The sequence below is a fragment of the Ictidomys tridecemlineatus genome, chromosome 13 (genome assembly GCF_052094955.1).
Source record: "Ictidomys tridecemlineatus isolate mIctTri1 chromosome 13, mIctTri1.hap1, whole genome shotgun sequence".
Lineage (NCBI taxonomy): Eukaryota > Metazoa > Chordata > Mammalia > Rodentia > Sciuridae > Ictidomys > Ictidomys tridecemlineatus.
In genome coordinates this window covers 28,817,000-28,840,619 of record NC_135489.1, presented here as the reverse complement: position 1 = coordinate 28,840,619, position 23,620 = coordinate 28,817,000, and positions in this window count along the sequence as shown.

Below are 23,620 nucleotides of genomic sequence, written 5' to 3'. Positions count from 1 at the left end.
ATAATGTTCACTCAGACTTGGCAGAGTTAGTACATTCCAATTCTTCTCAACCACTGTCAGCCTTCCTGGGCCATTCAATAATTATCAGTATGCTTATAAGGGAAGAATTGTTAACATGATATGTTAAACACAGTGAGTTTCAAGTTCACTTCTAATTACTTTATCATTTAAATGTAGTCTGCCCACTCTACCTATATCCCACTATTGGGTGACTGAAAAGTCAGAACATTGCTGGTTGCGGGTACAAATTTTGACTCAAATTTACCCGCAAAAGAGGGAAATGATTGGATCACAAAAGCAAAATGTCTAAGGAGACAAAGGCTCCAGCATCACTGTGTTGTGGATTCAGACATTTTTAGGGCTCAATTTATTCCCTATATTGGGATCTGCCCTCTGCTGTGCTGGCTTCAGTCTTAGGACCAACCTGGTAGCAAAATGATAGAAACAGGTCCATCTCATATAACTATTCAAGCTCACATTCAGTGGGAGAGAGTGGATCCACTTGCCCAGTGACTCAAACAAAAGTACTTGCATTGAGGTTTTGTAAACTATGGCTTGGTAGGAAGCAAGCACATATTCATCATCAAGTCTTCTAGTGTTGGGGATAGTATTAGCTGACTGATTCATGGACATTGCTCACATATCCCATGTTGGGATAGGATTATAATCAACTTCACAGGAATTATCATCCTGAGAGTGAGGGAGGGTCCAAGGAGCCCTAAACAGACATGGGAACCGTCTCTGAAAGTATAAAATTGGATGTCTTATAGCTCAAAAGGCAACAAACACCCACCATTTTGACTTCTATTGATTCTCCATTCTCTCAGATTCTTACTATCCATATCAAAGGAAGAATGGTTTATTGCCACTAAATTTGCAAATTTATGTGACAAATCTTTGTAACCATAGGTCAGAGGGGAATTAAATCCTCTTATAAGACCATAATTAAAACATGTGATCGTTTTTAAGACAGTGAGCAAAAGATATAGAACTCCAAAGATCAGTATTTTAAAAAGTTATACTTTAGTGAAGTTATTTGTTAATTTAATAATATGTTTATAAATAATTAAATATCTTATAGATATCTCAACCCTTTGCTATAGATATGTTTCATTTAGTTATTCCCCAAATAAAAGTGGACAAGAGCCCTCACCTGCTACCTCTGTCTTAGGACTAGTGAACAAAGAGAAGTTGTCATAGGTACAGTTCATTGGAAATGGCATCGGAATCATGTAGTGCTCTCTGTATATGAAAGACCTTTTTCCCTCTGGTGTCATACCTATTTCTCTCTGTGAAACAGTTTTAGAAAGAGAAAATCCTGGGCTTACCTGTTAGGATTTCTAACTGCAATGAATGTGGATGTTTGGTATGAGTACAGGTACAATAAAAGGAGAGGGTAAGCAGTTTTCCTTCAATGCCAGGACAAAAAAAAAAAAAAATCACTTCCAAGCCTAACAGCTCCTGCCAAAATAGCACATTTATAACAGAAAGTAGCTCACTCATCTACCAGAGCCACTTTCAATATAAAATTAGAATTCTGCTGCCTCAACTCTAAGCCTTAATGTTAGAATTATTTCTGGCTGCATATTGCAAACACTATTCTGTTTAGTGTACATGACTTTCTTAAATGCTTTTTTTCTGGGAACCATTTACCATTGATTTGTGTCCAGGTGCATTTATCATGTTAGCCCAGCACAGTAATTAAATGACTGGAGTCATTCTGTGTATGAATACACTGTGCTCATTATTGCCATTTCACTTAATTCAGCATCATCTGTAGACTTCTAAATATTGCTTCTACATCATCATCTGGTACATCCTCAATAACAGTCTTTGCGATATAAATGCTTTTCATTTCCAGCTGTGATTTTTGCTCTGAAAGTTTCATCAATTGTAGATCACAATATAGATTCGTGTAGTAATGAAATTGCAGTGTTGAGAACGACTAAAATAGTTCATAAGCTTTGTCCCCTGCCTCTAGAATGAATCTCATTTCAAAGATTAGACTACATTTTATTTTCACATATTATTGAGCAAAATCCTCAGCTTTCCTCTCGTGTTTACTGGGAATTGTACGGTGCCTGTGAAAATACTCAGTTCTCCTGCTGTGGAGTGTAATGGACAGCTCCAGCTGCTGTCCTTCTGAAGAGACCACATTTTCAACAAGCCCATTCTTTCTGAACCTGCTCAGAGACAATGACTAAGCATTGCAAAACATGAGACTTGGGCTTGCATTTCCTATTGCCCTTGACCAACCTTTGTTGGAACTGGACTGTGATCGGCACTGTTTCTATGCCAGTCCTGCTTCCTTCCATCTCCTTCCATTGATGTCATAACTGTATCACAATATAGATGCTCTCTCCTTCTTCCCTTGCTCTGTGCCCCAATATATACTTCTGTCATTTCTAATCCTATTCTGCTGTCTCCCTCTTAAAGGACACAAACCAGTGCAACTTACTGCGAAAAAGTGTTTAAGTTCTTAAGTTACAATTTTACATACTAGCAAAAATATTAATCATAATAAATGTTCCTCTAGTTTATCATTTAGGAAGATGGAGAAAAAAACCCATAGGAGTGATAAAACCTCCCACATCTGAAGAGTTATAAGATATAAAATTCTATAACATATTATATAATATATAATTTGAAAGTTTTCTTTTTTCTCACTTGTACAGAATCTCTGTAACTTAACATGTCATCACTAACGCATATACCTAATTTACTTTATTGTTTATTTGTACCATATTTCACAGAGTGTAAGGTAAAAGTGCTTCCTTCATATCTATGAAGTTGTGATGTATTTTACAAGCATGAATATTTCATAATATAAGTGGCAGACTTTTTTTCATTTCTTGTAAATAAGCTAATGGAGTATCTTAAAATTAATGGCATCTAAATTTTACCAAGTTCTGTATTTTCTCTTTTACATAGCATTTCTACATCTCAAGTGTGTGGGTTTATGTATGTGCATGAGTGTACCGTTGAACTAAACAACTAAGCATTCTCTATATTCTCCATTTCCATTCGATGAATGATTTGTATAATGGGAAAGGAATCTCTGAATTTTTCTGTGTGGCAGTTCTATAAGATATTTTTTTCTAGATATCTGATAGAAAATTAAAATTATGTTTAGGAATTTGAAAGACTTGAATCCCATGAAGTAGTTTTCTATTGAGACTTTGGTCAGGTTGTGAATATGTGAATATACTGAGGACTTATAACAAGAATCTTCTTTCAGAAGCTAGATTCCCAACCATTTTTATTAAGTCAAGTTCCTATTTGAATTCATTTTTGGTGCATTTGTTTCCAAGAAGAGACAAAGATCATGCTATAAATTTAAATGTAAAGTATTACCAACATAGATAAAAATTGTAATGCATTGGCAAGCAAGTTAGAGATCAAAATCAAGAGAGAAAAAATACTAATAATATCATGGATCAATTAAGAACACACTGTATGACATCAGACTAACTTGACTTCAAGTTTAAAATATGAATTAATCTTAGATATTTGATATTTGTTAATTACATAAGTAGCTCATACCTCACTATGTATCTGTGCCAATTATTTAATTCATCTGCTCTTAGATTTGTACCAAACTTTACAGTTTCTGTTTTGTGATGAAACCCTACAAATTCTACCTCTGCTCTGCCAGTGATTCCTGTTGGGTTAGTACTTCAGGGAGATTTGGAGGCTGGAGGAGCAAGATGAGATTGTTTTCTGTCTGTCTGCTTGGATTTTTCTGTCAGTATCACCATAGCAACCCTCCTTCATTACAGAAGCAGTTATTCCTTCCAGTGGCAGCAGCTGAATCCAATTCTTGTTTGTTCTAATATTTGTAGAACCAGCTTTATTGTACACTCTAAGAGAGATCAACATCAACCAGTTGTTGATGGTGTCAGAGACTTTGTCAGAGCCCCATAAAGTCTTTGGGAGACCAAAGATGTCAGCACTAACCAGGCAATGTGAATTTAGAGGTCTCCTCTTACTCTTCTAAATTTTTATAATTGCAATTTCATCTAAAAACTATTTTACCAATCCTAGCTGCTTCCTGCAGCTGCTGCCTTGGAGATACCTTAGAGTCTGGTGTATTGGAGCTGGTTTAAATCACCTTGCAAAAGCTGACCAATAGTGCTCTTCTCTTCCCAGTTTTCATCCAAATTTTTGACTAATCTGGAAACAAAAGTAAGTCATTCAATGAGTTCTTCATTTTGGTAAAGCTTGGGATCAATGAAGAATCAATATTGAGATGGGGAGAGCTAGAAAGAGACAGAGAATATTGCATATGGAGCCTGTAGAAAGAGAAAGGGGGAGAGATTTTTCCACGTGGATGGAGAGCCTGGAATCTAGGCTCTAGTTCCACAGCCTAAAAACTGTCCTGAGACACCAGTGGCTTATAGTCACTTGAGACTTTGAACAGCAATGACCAAATAGATCTTTCCAGGCTTAGGTGCTTCCATAATCTTAGGAGCAGGGAACCTCCAGCATAACTGTATTTCCAATCAGCCAGGAAGAATGAAGCTTATAATATAATTTATAGAAAGTGGGGGAAAAGTGATTTATTAAACCCATCTGCTTTGTTAGTATGGGTCACCCCTATTTCCTCTACAATATAGCTTGCTGTCCATGGTGAAAGTAATTCCAGTGGTAGCCAGGAGATCTGCAGATAGGAACAGCATCATCAACAAAGCAGCAACAGCAATAATAACAACTTCTGTGATGACAATTACTGGTAGTTTTGCTTTTTTTTCCCTTTGAGCAATTTCTTCAAATAAATTAATGTTTTTATTTCAATAAATATTTATTTTAATAAATATTCTACAAATATTGATGATAATATAATAGTAGAAAAATGTGAGAAGCATTTTTCAATTTATGGCTATATGAAAACAAGAATGATATCCTTATAAAAATTCTCATTTAGAAAATATTACTATTAAAATTCAAACTCTTGCTTCAGTATGTGAATCTTGACTATAAATGACTCTTGGATTTACTTGTGGTAGTCATGTTGTATACCCACACAAACATGTACGATTTCATTCACCTGACATGAATTACATAAGTGTATGGTGTGAGCAAGTGTTTTGAATTTTTCTTATTATTGAAATATTTATACTGACATCAAATTTTTTTTCTTATCTATCAAAATTGCATCAATGAAATAGCACAATGACTCAATTTCCCACAATGAATAATGAACAATCCCTAGAAAACTAATGCCAGCATTCTCAGTGAGGATTGAATGCATTTCAGTATAAGATGAGCACACAGGTTTGGTGACACACGTATAGAGATGATGATTATGAGTAAGGCTTAAGAATTTGAGCAGGAAGCTGAGTTTAATCCCAGCTTTCAGGGAAAACCATGTTTACTGGCCTCCTTGACAGATGAAATTACTGGGTCTCCAAAGATTAACATTTCCAAGTTTCCACAACATTGATGACTCTATGAACGTTGTACATTATGAAATTTGGTTAAAATATTCTTATGGTTTTGATTGGAAATGTCTGCAAAAGGCTCAGGGTTGGTTCAGAGGTGAAACTTTGGTAAGTGATTGGAACACGAAGGCTCTGATTTCATAAATGAATTAATCAATTGATAGACTCTTATTGTGATTACATTACTGGGAGGGGTGGGGCCTTGTTGGAGGAAGTGGGTCATTGGGAGTGAGACCTGGAGAGAGATATCCTGTCCCCAGACTCTTTCTTGTTCTTACTCTCTCTGACTCACTGCTTCCTGGTGGCTGTGAGGTGAGAAGCTTTTCTCCACCACTTCCTTACCCCATGTTGCTCTCCCTCACCACCAGCACCTCATGATGGGGCCAAAAACTATGGATTGAAACCCTGATCCAAAATAAATCTTTCCTCCTCTAGGTTGATTTTCTTAGGTATTTGACTCAGGTATAAGAAGCTGAGAAACCACAAACATGAAATATTATATTTTTTTAGATTACATTTGTCGTGAGCAATAAAACTATTCATTACACCAACAAACACAAACACAAAGTAACTTAAGAAAGAAATGTATTTGCTTCTTATCCATGTATCCTACTTGAACTCAGGTCTAGGTTGGGTATCATAATCCATGATTTTGGAAACAGTGGTTCCTTCTATGTTGTGGCTTCACCATACATACCTTCTATTCTCAAATTCACTCCATTGTCTAAGATGCTGCAGGATCTATAATATGTACAAATATACATATTATAATATGTACAAAGTATGTACAACATATGTACACATTATAATATGTACAAAATGGGGGTAGCTGGTAACAGGAGAAGGGTCAGAATCCTTTTTTAACAGATAATCTTTGAAAGTTCCCAATACTACTTCTCCTTACATCCAATGAGCTGGAATTTAATTTCAAAAGAAATTAGAGAATAGGTTTTATTCTAGGTAATCATGTGGCCCAGCAAAAAATTGATATCCTAATACTTTAGAAAATGAATCAGTAAATAGTTTCTATAGATGGCAAATTAATAAATAATTTAGGCTTTGCAGGTCATATAGTCTCCATCACAAGGACTATTATAATTCAAAAGTAGCCATAAACAATATGTCAATAAATGAGTATGGTATTTGGTGGATTGAATATGACCCCAGGGCCACAGTTTGCCAACACATGCTTTGAAAGATGACAAAACTGATATTGGAAAAGAGCCAGTGTTTTCCGACACCATGCTATTGCAAACAGAATAGAAGTAGAATTCAAAATTGCCTTTTGTTAGACCAATTATTCTCAACAGGAAAGCACTCTTTTGGTAGCCTGACCTTAAGGTGACTAACAGCTGGGTTTTCCCAGGATATATTGGTTCATACCTACTTGTGTGGTATCTTACCTAGTCATTTTGCACCTAAAAGTATCCCAAATCTAGTCAGGCTGCCAATAGATATTTACCAACACAAAAGAAAGCATACAAAGGCTCATTAATAAAATTTCACACCAGGATTTATACATTGTAGTTAAAATATAGCAACAACCCAAGTGCACATAAACAGGAGAATAAATATCATGCTATATATTCATACTTTGGAATAATGCTCAAAAATAAAAGGAGCAAACAATTAATATAAAATGGAGAGCTTTTAAATAGTATGCTAAGTCAAATAAGTTAAACAAAAAAGTTACATATTTGATTATTCCATTTATCTAAACCTCTAGAAAATGCAAAATAACTTATAGGAACCAAAGAAGATCACTGAATACCTACAAAGTCTGGAGTGGGGAAAGCAGGCCTAAGGATTAGGAAGGGGCATGAGGAAGTCTCTCAGGTGATGTGCTCTTTGTGGTGATTGTGATGATGGTTTCAGGAGTACACATCTATGGCAAAACTTGTCAAAAGTGCACTTTAAACTTGTGTTTCACAATATGTTAGTTAAACTCTAATACACTGTTTCTGATAGTCAGGTCTCAGATTGAATCATAAACTCTGTGGTCACACCACCTGGACTTGGTCAATTTTTGTTGTTGTTGTTGTTGAAATAAAATGCTGTTTCTTTTTTATTAGCACCCAAATAAAAGACATAAAAATGAATGAATGATAGTGAAAGAAAATGAGTTTTGAAAATGAAAGAATCTTTGTAATCAGGACATTAAAGTCACCAAGCTAAAATGATGTCTACTTTGATTACCAAATTTGCCTTTGATGGGCAAGAATCTCTAATATTCATGGCTGAAATGGCTGGTTCTGCTACATGATCAACTTCACTTAATATATTGACTTAAAAATGGATGTGAATGATTGCTCAGAAGTAAATAATTTTTTCTTTAATTGTCATCCCTAAAAGTCAATAAAAACAAATTGGCTGTCTCAGTGATGAATCTTGTTTGGCATTTCTGAATAGCTTGAAGTATAAAAATGCATTACTCAGTCATATGGGCTCAGACACTTTACATTACCTTTGAGTTCTTCATTTCCCATTCTAATAGAATTAGAGTAATTCACCACTAAAGCTTCTTCCAATTTAGAGATTCCATTATTCCTGTATCCAAATCTATTCGTACCATCTCTGCTTTGGTAAGACATATCAATCAGCCTGTCTGATTGATATGTCAGCTAAATACAGAAGGACAGTAGTGAAATGTTTTCATAGCAACTTCTCAGAATATTTGGACATTTATTCTCAGTATACTATAATTCTGATTCATTTTTTCCCTTTTCCCAAATACCTTGACTTTGATTAAATTACCCATTACTTCATTTTCTACTTCCACCACTTGACTTTTATAGTGTTTAGATTTATACACTTTCACCTTTTCATGAATGGGGCTACTTCTGCTGCTATTACGTTCTTGGTCATCTCCAGTATGAAGTTTGCCCTTGCCTAGCTTCATGCCCTGGGATCCTGAGCTCAGAGGACCCAGGTTGGCTCAGAACTGTTTCAGGAGATATGTAACCAGAATGGGATGAAAAAAAAAGGTCATAATGTATAGAAGATGCATATTCAAACTTTTTTGACCTTACCCATCTTACAGATTTAGTTCAAATTTAGTCCACATTCTTTGCAGACCTGCCTTGATCACTCACTTTTTCTCCTGACTGTATCCCTGTTTGGGAATGTGCTTCTCATTACCTCTTATTTTTAAGCTCTTTTTTCTTGATTCATTTTAAGTTATGGGTACCCCATAGTTCAGTAGCTTCCCTCTATGGTTTGTATCTGGACTATTCCCCCAAAGCTCATATATTAGGCAATGCAGCCATGATCAGAGGTTAAATGATTGTATCATGAGGTCTGCAACCTCCTCAGTGGATTAATCCATTTGGTAGATTAATAATTTGAAAGGACTACTGGGTGATAACTATAAGCAGATGGCTGGAGGAAGTTAGTCATTGGGGGAATGACTTTGGGGCTATTTCTGTCCCTGACCCCTTCCCATCTCTCTCTGCTTCTGGCTATCATGAGCCTATCAGCTTTCCTCCATCCTGCTATTCTGCCATGGTGTTTCTGCCTTGGAACCTGCTGACCATGGATTGAATTCTCTGAAACTGTGAGCCAAAACTAGAACTTTCCTCCTCTGAGTTTTTCTTGTCAGGTATTTTGGTCACAGTGATTAAAAGTGGATTAGCCTACTTCCTAATATCTTTCTAAAGAATATTACAGTTTGCAATTTCTATTATTCTTTGTAGTATCTTGTAAGGATAAGCACAAAAAGTTCAATAAAATATCTAGTTATTTTTAATTGATCCTACTTGGAAGTATTGATTGCTTAAGGTTTTTAAATAATAAATACTTCTTAGTCGCCCTATATCTGGACAGAATATTACCTAGATATAATCTATGTAATTTTCAGATTTTTCTACTATGTGATTAGTCATAGTATTAACGTATTTCCCACAACTATATCTGAACACAATGAATTATGATAAATGATTTTTATAAATTGGAGTTATCAAGATTAATATCTCCTTTGAAGGAGAAAGTGCAGAATGAAATAAGTTTTTAAAATGAACAGTCAATTTTTTTTAGACAAGAATGCACATGCATATCAAATCAAAATAAGAAACACCTAGTTAAGGCAATATAGTCCCCAAGTATTCTTCATCAAGAGTCTGTGCTGAAGCTTTATTAAAAAAAATACAGTTCAACTCAGATTATTACAGTTGATCCTTTCCATGTCTTACAGATTTTGCTGTCAAGGGTTGTTAATATTCATCCATTCATATAAAAATATATTGTGAGTACATTTTATATACTAGGTAATGAAAATAAACTGGACATAACAGGGGGCTTAGAGTGTTCTTAATATGTTTCTAATTTTTATTTTGTGGAAATTTCTAAATACCTTAACTTTTAAGCAATAAATGTATCGCCCATAAGTAGTTGAAAGTTCTTCAATGCAATGATTCAGGGAGTTGTTTTTACTCATTTAGGCAATAGTGATAGGGTTGACCTCACAGATACTTACAAAATGTTGGGCATAACATGTAATTATACAGATAAATATGTTGTTCTGGTTTTCCTGATTGGTCAGAGTACTGACCAATTGCTGTCGTCATCATCCCAACTCTTTTTGTGAACTAGATTGCTGGGCATTATATAATTGACATCAATGATTCTTGTTGACAAAGCACTGCCTTCCTTCTTTATTGATCTGTCATCTATCATCTATCTATCTATCTTTCTTTCTCTTTGCAGTAGAAACTTACCTATATGGCAATCATAAGAAGATATTGGTCCCACATCATCTCCTACAGCTATGGACATTCATCATTGGCTATAATAAATCAGAGAATCCCATTTTCTGGCTATAGTTATGAAAGAATTGAAAGAATGGACAGATGATTTACACCAGCTAAGTCAGAGTCATCCCCAGAAATATACTACAATAGCTGTTAATATGGGAAGATTTTTTTCACAGGAGGTGGTGACTTTTAGAAAATCATGAATATAAAATTATATGGTCAGGTTTCATGTTTTGAAGGCAGAAAAAATACTTAGGATAAAATCAAACAGATCCTAAATGGAGGCAGGGGGAATGAACCCAAATAACGTTTCTTGATCCCTGAATCCAAGAGAAAAAAAATCAGCCAACCAAGAATACACAGCAAATACCAGAGAAGATCAATGTGTAAAGATAGGAGGCTTATTTTGGCTCACAATTTGAAGATTTCAGGCCACAATAAAAAAGAGCCATTGATTTCAGGCTTCTGATGAGGGCAATGTCAGAGGTGGATGCTCCCCTTATGGCTAGGAAGCAAGAGACTGAGGAGGGAGCTGTGGCCACATTGCCTTTAAGGGCATTAGTCCAGTTATCTTAAGGACCTCTCAAGAACCTACCTCTTTAAGGCTCCAGTGTCTTCCAATAGTAACACCTTGAACTGACTTATCCACCTCGACCTTTGTGGGAAACTCAAGATCCAAACTTAGCAACTACTGTCTTAAAGCAAGTTTTCTCAGGTAGCTCTAACAAATTACCATAGATTGGGCAGGATAGATGATCATCATGTACTTTTCACATTTCTAGAGACTGAGAAACCTAAGATCCAGGTACTGGCAGATCCACTCTCTGGTGAAGACAGATTACTGTCTTCTCATTGTGTCCTTGCATGGTGGAAAGGAGAGAGGAAAGAACAAACTCCTTATTGTCTTTTCTTATAAAGGTAGTAATCCTAACTAAAGGACCCCACTCTCAGGAGTAATTACCTCCCAAAGGCACAGCCCCTCACTCCCATCCCATTGGTCATTAAGGTTTCAACATGTGGTTTGGGGGAAACACATATGCATGCAGTCCATAACAAATTCCAACCAAAAATATCTAATTAATATGCCAAGCTTTCTTCTAAAACTCGTACACAGTTGAGTTTGGGTTCCATACCAAAGGATCATTCTCTGGCTACTGTAGAGTAGTTTTAAGATATTACACTGGACAGAGTTTAAAATGCACCTGCTTCCAAATGAATTCAATGACCCAGAGATCTGATCTTCTGATTTAGAGGTTATTTATAATCCTCAGTATTATTTACCCATGGCCATGGACAAAATTGGCTAGAGAGTGTCTAAAAGTCTTTCTTCTATACAAAGATCTGCTTTTCTAATCTGAGGTCAAACTTATATAAATCAGAAATCTTTATACCACTTTGCTTTTTTATTAAGAATTATGATTGACTAAGTGTCAGACCTAGGGCATGAGGATTGGTGAAAGCTCTATTCCTAGTGTCCAGCAATATTTGTCCTGGCACTATGTAAGAATGTTCATGTCATCCAAAGACATTTTTATTAAGGAAGTCATTTGAGCCTCAACCAAAGAATGCACCTTACAGAGCGATCTTTGCTTTTTTGTTTTTGCCTTAATTTTGTTATAAATAAGCAAAGAAATCCACCTACTAATTTTATGGATCTAGAACTGTGCCAGAGTCAGTATGTATACAGCTCTGTTCAAAACTTTTAAAGATGTGTTAAACAAAAGAAATACTGAGACAATGAATCTAATACTAAGTAAGTTCTGTCACTTACCCCAATACTGACTGAAACTCTCACCCTTCCTGTACCTCTGGAAGAGCATTCTATCGTTTGTCTTCCTCTGTGGAATTTTCGGGGCTATTCTTATTTTCTTTCCATCCAATTGCTTTTCTCATTCTTTCATTCTTCCTTCAAGTCTCATTTTTCATATTACTTTTTCCCCTTTTATCTGTGGAACTTTCCCTTCTGTCTTTCTTGTGCTAAAATTTTAGGGTTCTAATCTTTCCCTTCTTCTCTGCTGTCTAAAGCCCTTTCTGGTTTTGTAGATTTGACAGGCTTTTCATTATAAATATCGTTTAACAGTAAAGTCACTTTTTTTCTGGTAATTGAACTGATGGAATAGCCTATATAATTCTTAAAGCAAGGCCTTATTATTTGAATGGATCCCAAGGTAACTGTGTTAATAACATGTTCCCACCCACCCCCAAAGATGTAGGCCTGTGACCATGTACAAAAGCAAATCCTTATGCCACCTGGTGTCTATGAAGAAAAGTACAGTCAGAAACATTAAAACTACCTTCAACCAACTCCTCAGATCCTGGATGAGTTATCCTATTTATTCTATTCATATGAAATGTCCTTCATCTGAACCTCCCCACTGAGAAACACTGCAATTAGCTGGATAGAAATTTGTCACTCCTAATTCATACATCCTAAGTCCACATTCCATTCCATCTCTTAGGAAAAAAGATGCTTCCTGCATTCCCTCTTTTTGCTACTCATTGATATAAAATTGGATAAGCCTAGAGCTGGAAGTGAGTGAACTCAAAAAACATTAATAATTTAATGCACATTTTTTCACAAAATTTAGCCAATAAATTAGCAATGGATTCATCAGAAAGCAGTCCCCTTTCTTCCCAATAAAACGATTCTCATGTTTGCCTAATATTCTTTCAAGAAGCATAGGATAAACTTTAAAAGATAAAACACAGCTAGAAGAAATAACTAACTAACATAAACAAAAGAAAGAACACAACTTGAAATCTATGAATGTATATGTAACAATTTTTATAGAATTTGTTTTTTAAAAAATGAAGATGATTGGCATTTATATGGTTGACTAAAACAAAATAGTGAGAAGTTGCCTGTTCTGTTCTAATGGAACTTGTCTAAGAGGCAGGGCAGCAATTGGGGAAGAACTAGGCAGAGGAAACCCAGGGCTAAACTGGATTGTTGGGGATGGCAAGTTGTCATTCAACAGGGGCCAAAATGTCACAAACTGGTACATTAACAGATATCCAAAGAGCTGCAACTTTGGACATTGATATAATATAAGCAGCAGAGATATTAATACTCATAATCAGGCTTCTTACTCAGTCTTGAATGGCACAGCTGCCTCTATTTTAACGCAGAAGGACTACTGAGATGAATCAGCATCTTATTAAGCTCCTGATTTTATTGGTGCAATGTAAGACTTGAGTCCCCGGAGCTGACTGTGCTCCAGACCCACCACCACCACCTCCCAAAAAAGAAAGAGGACAACAGTCTAAATTTTGAGTATGGGACAACACAGGAGAGTACACAGAACCTGGGACCAAGGCCAACCAGTCATGGTAGAAGGTTGTGGCAGAGGTAAGTGACTCAGGACACAGCACTCAGAAAGCAGAAGGAGAGTTCTGCTCATATGAGACTAAATATAACCCCAAAGGCACACCCCAGTGACCTGCTTTCTTCAGTGATGCCTTACCTGCCTACAATTATTGCCCAGTGAATCCATATCAGTGGGTTAATCCACCAATTAGATTCCCTGCTTGTTACAGTCTAACCATTTCGCCTCTGAAAATTCTTGAACTATCTCACACCTGAGGTTTTTTTGGGGACACTTCATATCTGAACCATAACATTTGTATCAAGCATGATGATGGTTTCTAACCGGTAGCTAAAAACAAGATGTATTTTCTGTCAACATGGAGGTGGAATTTTCTGGGGAATTATCTGCAGCTGAAACTTACAGATTGTTATCTTATTTTTCTGAAAGTAGATGTTTGAAAAGTCAGATATTGACTTCATTAGCTTTAATTATTTTTTATAATTGACACTTTGCAGATGCAACTTCAAGTAATATTCCCAAATCTAACACCTGGGCTATTATATTTTAAAACTAAATTACGTTTGGTCAGTTGAAGCCACTCAGTTATTGATTAAGGGAAAAGCATCACTTGTGGCAACACTGCAGGGGAAGAATGAAGAGATTTCGTTGCAGGAATGAAACTGTGCCAATAATGGCAGAGGAGCAGGCAAACTTGGAGCCCCATGGGGTAGCATATGCTATTTAAGCTTGTTGGTAAATGAGGCTTCTAGAGTCCTGCATTTCTCTCTGTGTACGTTAACATCTTAATATTTAATATTTTAATATTTTCTGGTTCCCAGTAGACCTACCACAGATATCTCTATAGTGAATGAATGAATGAACTTGTATAATGCTTTCAATTGGATGATGACAAGTTGAGTAGGCATCCAACCTCATTCCTTATCTAGATTCATTAGAATTTGGATCCTGAATGTTTTTTCCTCTCTGCTCCACTCCTGTTTCAGTTGTTGGTCATCAATTAGGTTTGGGGAAAAAAATAAAGATCATGATGCAAATCTTCTCCATTGGAAAGAAAATGAGTTTGGGGAACTAGAGACTAGGGAGTTAATCAAGGGTTTTTGAAACTGATGAAGTAGCTATCAGTGTATACCAGCTCGTTTTTATTGACAGGGCAACAGACTGAACTGTTCAAGTTGACTGACAGCTCCATTTGCCAGGCAGCCATTTTGAATGGCAGTTTCACTGCACAGTGTCCATCTTGAGTGGCATCTCAGCACCAAGAACACCTAGTTTGATTGACAGCTTCACATACAAAGAATTGAAGCCAGGATATCTCTGAGAAGCTGAGGGAAGAGGATGGGAGAGAATGATTTTTAGGCTTTGGGTTTCCCCTGTTCTTTTTTCAGTCATACTGGGAACATTTCATCATCACTGCGAAAATGCAAAAATTATACACGTGTAAAGATGCACTTGATATCTCACAGCTGTGCTGCAAGTCAACACAGTTTTTTGCCCTGTGATATGAACATGTTTGACTCTCTGTAAATGATATAAGTCAAAATTAACTTTGCCATTATTACTGAATTTTAGTTATGCCCACTAAAAGGCTTACTTTTCTATTTATCACAAAGGGGACTGATTAGACTTAATCTTTTATGTATTTCTTGTGATGCATAATGTCTATACTATTTTAACTCACCCCTTTGATGCTAGACTTGATTTCACTGAAATACAGAAGAGCCAGCAAAAGGACATGGTTACCTAAAACACTGATTTAAACCTAAAAATGTTAATCCAAGTCATTCTAAAATCTAAAATTATTGATTCAATGTCTACTCTGTGAATGGCACATGTGAGGAATGAAAACTAGAAAATATTTCACTGCACAGTGTCCATCTTGAGTGGCATCTCAGCACCAAGAACACCTAGTTTGATTGACAGCTTCACATACAAAGAATTGTATGTGAAGCTGTCAATCAAGAAGAGACAAGAAGAAGATTTTTTTTCAAAATCATCCAACAATGGCCATTCGCAGCTAAAGTATTGGGTAAACTTACAGGTACCCCTCATCAAGAAAATAAAAGACCTAAAGAAAAGGGCTAGGAGGGAGCGTCCAATTACATGCATGGTTTGAGGCAATGAACATTTTAGGCAATGGGACATTTGAGCTGAATCATGTAGTCTTACAAGGAATGTGAAGATTGATATCAAATAATCAAGTGAGTATCAATATACAAGAGTGAAGACATTTATTTTTTTTTTTGAAAAATAAAATGAAAGTGAGAAGAAGGAGAGAGGACATTATGGTTAGAAATCAGAGAAAGGCAAAATTGAGCTGTGAAAGTGAAAAATGTAATGGTTGAGCTCTTATTCATTCTTAGAATTTAATCTGACAAGAACGTTGCTGTTATCATTACCCATGACAGTTATAACAAGAGCTTTCACCTATCTGGTGACCTGCTGGACACAGTGGCACATGCTGTAATATCAGTGACTTGGGAGGCTGGGACAGGAGGATCACAATTCTAAGGCCAGCTTCAGCAATTTAGCAAGACCCTGTCTCAAAATTTAAAAATTAATTAATTAATTAATTATAGGCTAGGGGTAGAGCCCTTTGGTAGACCACTCCTAGGTTAAATACCTGGAACCACAGACACATACACAAAATGTTCTCTTCTCTAATACCTTCCATTATTAAACACACACACAGGAATAAATTGTTTGCCTAAGATTATGTATCTAAATTTTAATTTAAAGAAATTCTAGAGCTTCATGGGTGCTTGAATTAAGTGACTTTCCCCCCCTTCCCCAAGGGTATGTCAATTTAATTCAAATTGTAAGAGGAACTACTAATAAAATGATTCCACTATATTTAGGTAGAGATCAGGAAAACTGTGTAAATATACACTGTTTTCAATACAATAATTCCATACTTTTGTCAGACAACGGATACATTAGGAGACTAGATTCTACAGTCTTCTGTTCTCTAATATGAATGGGTAGAGTCCATGTCTGCCATGTGTAATATGAATGGGTAGGTAGTTGCTAAAGCACTTTCTTACTTGACCAGCATGCATCTCATGGAAGGAGAATGAGCAGTGGTAATATTTCTTGCACTAGAGAATGAAGCTACAACCTCATGAGGTCAAGGACCTTTTCAAAAGTCCCCCCAAGGCCTGGAGCCATGCAACAACATTAGGATGTAACCTCTTGGCTACGGGTCTCTTCTCAGCCATATATGGCTTTTTATGTCTTTCAAAAAGCCTTCCCAACATTTCCTCTTTTCCTGCCTGGTCTTCACTCTCAAAGGCTCAAGCTGTTGATTGAGAGATGGCAAGAACCTCTCTTTCTGGTGCTCATCATTTTTGATAATTTTATTTGAAAGCAAATCAAATACATATGTTCTATATCTGTTTTCAGGAATATCATAGAATTGTCCTAGATGACTTTTGCAGGCCTGGTTTACAACAGTCTTTATATTCACTTACTAGAGCTGCCCTAACAAAATATCTAAGACTGAATGGTATAAGCAACAGAAATGTATTTTCTCACACTTTTGGAGACTGGAAGTTCAAGACCAAGTTGTCAGCAGGTTGAATCTCTACTGAGGCCTCTCACCCTGGCTGGTAGAATAACACCTCCAAAATGCAATTTTGCACATTTTTTTTTTCTGTTGCAGATATACCTCTGGTGTCTCTTTGTGAGTCCAAAATTCCTCTACATATAAGGACACCAGTCATACCCGGTGAGGCACCATATGAATGACCTCATTTTCAGTTAATCGCCTCTTTAAATCTCTAAGTACAGTCCTATGCTGAAGTTCTAAGGATTGCAGTTTCAACATATGAATTTGATGGTGATGCTGGGGTGCAATTCAGGCCACAACGATCTCTAGCCAGACTTTGCACTTCAGAAAGAAATGCAGGATTCTCATCACACACACACACACACACACACACACACACACACACACAACACACATAATATTCCACTGAATATCTTTATAAGGAATTTGTATATCTAGCCAACTCATTGATAGAAAAGGAAATAACTGTTCACAATATGAAATGACAAGCTCAAGGTGCAGAGCTGGTCAGTTAATAGTGTCAGGAAAATTAGAGAAAGCCCTGGAAGCAGTATAGGGCTTTGTCTGGATGGGACTTTTCCTTCCATCTGTTTTTTTCTGGGTGCAGTGAGGTTTTCAGGCTTTTTTCCTCATTGGAACTTTATCTACTAAGATTCTTTACATAATTCTTCTCAGATAAAGATCTTGATCCCTCCAGCTAGGAGTTAATCTTCCCAACTCAGAAACTTCACTGCTTCATACTATAGTATTCTACATATTATAGTTATCTATAACTATATAGCAAGTGCACTTGTTTCAAATCATCCATCTGATGTTTTAAGCTTCTTAAGAAGTGAGCGAATGAACGACAGGGTCATTTGTTTTCTATGGTAGCTTCTCATATCTTCTTTTGCACATATACATATCAGATACTTAATAAATAATTATGGCATTATATTCTTTTTTAAATGTCAAGCCTCCTGTTTATAAAGCTGCTCCTAGTTTGTTTGTATTGCTTCATTTTAAAATTCAATTCCAGGGACAGGCAGAAAAAAAAAGGCATTATATATTTCAGGTGATCTCCATTGATGAGGTCTCAGACCTCTCCTTCACAAACTTATAAATTTGAATTCTAATTGATGAGCTCCTTATTTTGACTCTCCCCTCAGAAGTCTTGAACACTTTCAGGACAGGAACTGTGTCCTATTCATCTTTGTGTCCCTAATATTGTGATTAGCTCATAGCAGATGCTCTAGAAGTACTGAGTACGTTATCGCACTCCTCAATCACAGGAGCCCAGGATTCAGGTGGGCAGCTTCAAGTTGGCCACTTCTTGTATTTAAACATCGAGTGGGTACAGGTTGCCATCTAGTGGCAACTGTTTAGCAATACACTCAAAAAATAGAACTCTCCCAGTATATTTACTGGTTTGCAAATGCCCTAATAAAAACCTAACAACAGCAAAGAGAAAATTGTATAATTGTCATTGCTACAGCAATATACAGTCATAGAATTTTTATCATATAATACTTTACATAACATTTCTTTTTATATATATATTTATCTTTTTAGGTGTAGATGGACACAACCCAATGCCTTTATTTTTATGTGGTGCCCAGGATCAAACCTGGGTTCCGCCTACGCTAGGCGAGTGCTCTACCACTGAGCCACAATCCCAGCCCATACATAACATTTATTTGATGGAAATTTTAGTGAAAAATTCCTGGACTTGGCGAGAGCTGCATATATTTTCCAGTTTGCTCAAAATATTGTCTCTCTACCTTTCAGGTCAGGTGCTCTTCTTAACATTTTACCAGTGGACACCGACAATCTCAGCTGTAGGCAGTTATTAACCAGGCAAGCAGAGTGTCTCCCATTATCCTTGTGTTTTCCAAATTTAAAAATATTGTAGGATATCAGTGATCTTTTTTGATACAGTTACTTGAAAGTGAAGCCTCTGCTTCTATGCTTGTATACTCTGTACTCTGTGTGTCTTTGAAATTGAATAGAGTACAATAGAGTCCTAGAAACACATTTGCCAGTAGCTTATAGTTAAATGATCTTTTAAATTGTGTCCTGTCTCTGGTTATTTATTTCACTTTTAAGTAAAAATAAAATTAAAAACATAAAATTATTAAGAGGTGTTTACTTGCTGTTATTTTATTTAAAGAGTACATTCTACTTATAAAGACATTTAATACAGGACCCCAGGTTCTAGGAAGATTTTACTCTGTTTTAGAAGCCCATGGTTTTTATTCAAATATATTTATATATCAAGAATACTTTTAGTTCTAGTCATTATGAAGTTTTAGCTAATAAACTTTTCCTGACATCATAAAAAAAAGTCAAACAGAACAGAATATGTGAAGCAACTGTTTTAGGTGTCAGGCAATAGGTATCACAGAATTGTGATCCTTGGGAGAAGGAAACCACAGGAGGTGAGTTGCACCTCTATGCTGGGTTTTTGCCTGAGGTTCACTTTCCAAACTGCCACACAGCAGGAGATATTGAAAATGAAGCATAGGAGGTAAAAACACTAGAAAACTAATTAACAACACATCCGTGAATTTTGGGAAAATTTCAAGCACATTAATATATGTATAAGGAGAGTACCCAAAAGAGAGGAAAAGAGAATGCTTGAAAATAATAGTCAAATAATTTTCAAAGTTGAGTCTACAGAACCAGAAATCTCAATGAATTCCAAATACAGAAAACACAAAAAATAATACAAATTCCTGCCCTAATAGACTTTCTCAAAGCTAATAATAAAAATAATCTTAAATTCATCCTGAAAAAAACTTAATTTACATACAGAAGAACCAAGATAAATATGGAAGCACACTTCTCATGGAAGATGGTAAAAACATGCAAGCCAGGTAAACGCTGGCTATAAAGTGCTACAAAAAAGAAAAAGAGAAAAAGCTGAAACATGGAAATATTTCCACTGGAAATATCTATCATAAGACATTTTCTATAAATACCAAAGCTGATAGAATCACCAATAAACCACACAAGCCCCTTAGTCAGTTTTATGTCTCTGACCAAAATACCCTATAAGACCAATTTCAAGGAGGAAAAGTTTATTTCAGTTCACGTTTCAGAGGGTTGGCCAATGGGCAACTGAGTCCACCTCTTGGGACCTGGGGTAAGGTAGAGCATCATGGCAGAAGGGCAGCAGCAGAGGAAAGAGGACTGATGGCAGGTGCACCTTTCCAGAGCACATCCCTAGTAATATGCTTCTTCAGCTATGCTCCACCCATCCACAGCTACCACTCAGTCCATTCAAACTAGGATGGAGTTATTAAATTATAGATTATAATTCTCATAATCTAATTATTTCATCTTTGAATATTCCTATATTAAAACAGGAGCTTTGGGAAGATTTTACTCTGTTATGGAAGCCCATATTTTTTATTCAAATATATTTGAATAAATAAAACACCTCACACCTAAACAATAATAAAGACATTGAAAGAAATCCTTCAGGAAGAGGGGAAATTATACCGTATGAGAATCTGAATCTCCACAAAGAAATGAAAGATCACCAGAAAGAGTAACTATATAGGTAAATACATGAAACCTTCAAATTATTATTTACATTTATCTAAAAGATTATTGAGTGCTTGCAAATAATATAAGTGGATGGTGGGACTTAACACGTACAAAACTAAAATGAATGGTTTCAATATGGCAGTAGAAAATTGAAGTACATAGATATAAATCTATAAAGATGCTGCTATTATAAATGGAGTGCTATAATATCATTTGAAAGTAGGTTGTGACATATTCAAGATAGGTACTGTAAACCGTAAAGCATCCACTAGAATAACAGAATGAAGATTTACAGCTACTCAGGAGGCTGAAGCAGGAGGATTGAAAGTTTATGAACAGCCTGACCAACTTAGCAAGACTTGGTTTCAAAGTAAAAAAGTGTTGGGGAAGTACCTGCCACAGTCTGGCTGGGCAAAATAATGGGGGGGGAAGGGGGCGGGGTGACAAGCAACTTGTGAAGGTTGAAACCGCGGGAGCCGCTTTATTGTAGGATAGCAAGAGGTATTTATACCTAACTCATTATACACAGCTTGTTTCAATTAACATCATCTGGATACATCAATTAGTCATTAAGGAATCCTCATCATCTTAATGATTACACACAGCTTAACTTAATTAACATCATCTAGATACAGCAGTCAGTCATTAAGGAATCTCCATCATCTTAATGGCTTGCTGGCGTTACTTCTCAAACCACTCCTCCTGGCAAAGCGCCAGGCGCCATCTTGACTTGTCTGTGGCCCTCAACATGTACCTCTCTAGTAGAGTACTTACCTATCACATGTGAGGCTCTGCCATGATAATAGAAAGGAAAGGAAAAGGGATAGAAAGGAGAGGAGAGGAGAGGAGAGGAAAGGAAAAGAAAGGAAAGAAAATGAAAGGAAGAAAGTTATAACTCAAATTAACAAGAATCTGAAATGAAGTCTTAAAAATTATCCTATTATTTCGAAAGTGTGCAGAAAACAAAAGAGGAAAAGGATCAAAGAAAATTGTAACAAATAGAAAATAAATTGAAATACAGTAGATCAAATAAATGAAATAAGTGCTCACATAAATATGAATGGTCTACCCACTAAAAGACAGAGATTGTTACAGTTTTAAAGACATATAACCCCCAAGTATGTTGCACAAAAATCCCACTTTAAATTTAAAGATGAATGTAGGTTAAAAACAATAGGATGAAAAATATTGAATCAAGCTAACACTATTCAGAAAAAAGTCTGATGTCTTAGTTAGCTCTTTGCTGCTGTGACCCAAAGACCTGACAAAAACTATTTTTGAAAAGGAAATGTTTACCTGTCGCTTATGGTTTCGAAAACCAGCCCATAGATGACTGATTCTATTGTTCTGGGTCAGAGTCGAGGCAGAGTATTATGCTGACAGAGTGTGGTGAAGGAAAGTTGTTCAGTATGTGGCCTCCAGGAAGCCAAAGAGAGAGACAGCTCCCCTCACCAAAGACAAAATATAAACCACAAGACAGGCCCCATCAACCCACCTTCTCCAGCCACACCCTACCTGCCTTCAGCTGCCGCCCAGTAATCCCTCTCAGGGGACTGATGTACTGGTTAGGTTAAGGCTCTCATAACGTAATCATGTCACCTCTCAACTTTCTTGCATTGTCTTACAATGAGCTTTTGGTTTCTAAACCATAACATCTGGAGTAACTTCTGTGAACGTGAGTCAAAATATTTTTTTAGGTCAGTCTTGTAGCACAATCATAGCACATCTGACTCCAAAATATCTTTCAGGGTTAAAATCATTGTCAGTGGCAAATCACTTTATTTCGTAATGATAAGGAGAATTCATGAAGGGAATATAACAGTATGCAAAACATTTATGTTCCTAAATACAAAGCTTGAAAATACAGGAAACAATAAGTCATGTGACTGAGGAGAAACAATAAGTCATATAACTGAGGAGAAATACACAAGTAGAGATTGACATACTCATCTCTCAATAATTGTTAGAACAAGTGGAAACAAATGCAATAAGGACATAAACAATATTAACTACACTATCAACCAACCTGACCCTAATTGACGTGTATCAACTATTTCATTCAATAGAATAACACTTATTAATAAGTCAGTGCACATTCTAGGATACAAAACATTTTGATAAATTTAAGCTGATTTTTCATAAAATTTATATTCCAAAGCACAATGGAGATAAGTAAATAACAATTAGAAGACATCTGGAAAAATTCCCAAGTCTGTAGAAACTAAATAACACACTTCTTAATAACAAATGAGTAAGAAGGAATATATTACTGGGAAATTAGAAACTATTTTGAACTTAATAAGAACACAAAGCAGGAAAATAAAGGAAATTAAAGCCATTCAGATTTTTTGAAAAGTAAAACCTCTTTACTTCTGGATGACAAGATCATTTGTGGAGGAAATCTGAAAATGAAATTATAGTAAAGCTACTAAAATTAACAGGAGTAATTTTATAAGACAGAGGATTGATATATAAAGATCAGTTTCATATCTGCAATCTAGCAATGAGTGAATAAAAATTGAAATAAAAAGTGATGTTTTTTAATAACATCAACAATATGAAATGTTTAGTGATAAAACAGACAACTGATGTGTCAGATATCTAATCTCAATTTTATAAAAATATTGCTGAGAGAAGTTAAAAGAGATGAAAATTAATGAAGAGATTTAATGAGGGAGTAATTAATGGAGGGAGAAATTCTGTTGTTTAATCTACCAAGTTCATGGTAGTGTGTTATAGCAATCCAGGAAACAAATTTAGTCTTCAAGACAGTGCAAATCAAAACCCCAGTATGATATCAGTACTCTCCTTCTAAAATGACAAATAAAAGAGTAACAACAATTAATGTTGGAAAGGATGTGAGGCAAACAAAACCTCATACTTTGCTGATGTAGGTGAAAAAAATATTTACACCCATTTCTAAAAAAAAATGTTTCATTTTTTTTCTTAAAAATATTTTTTCAATGAAAGCATTGTCCCATAGCTTGAAAAATGTATGTCCTCCAA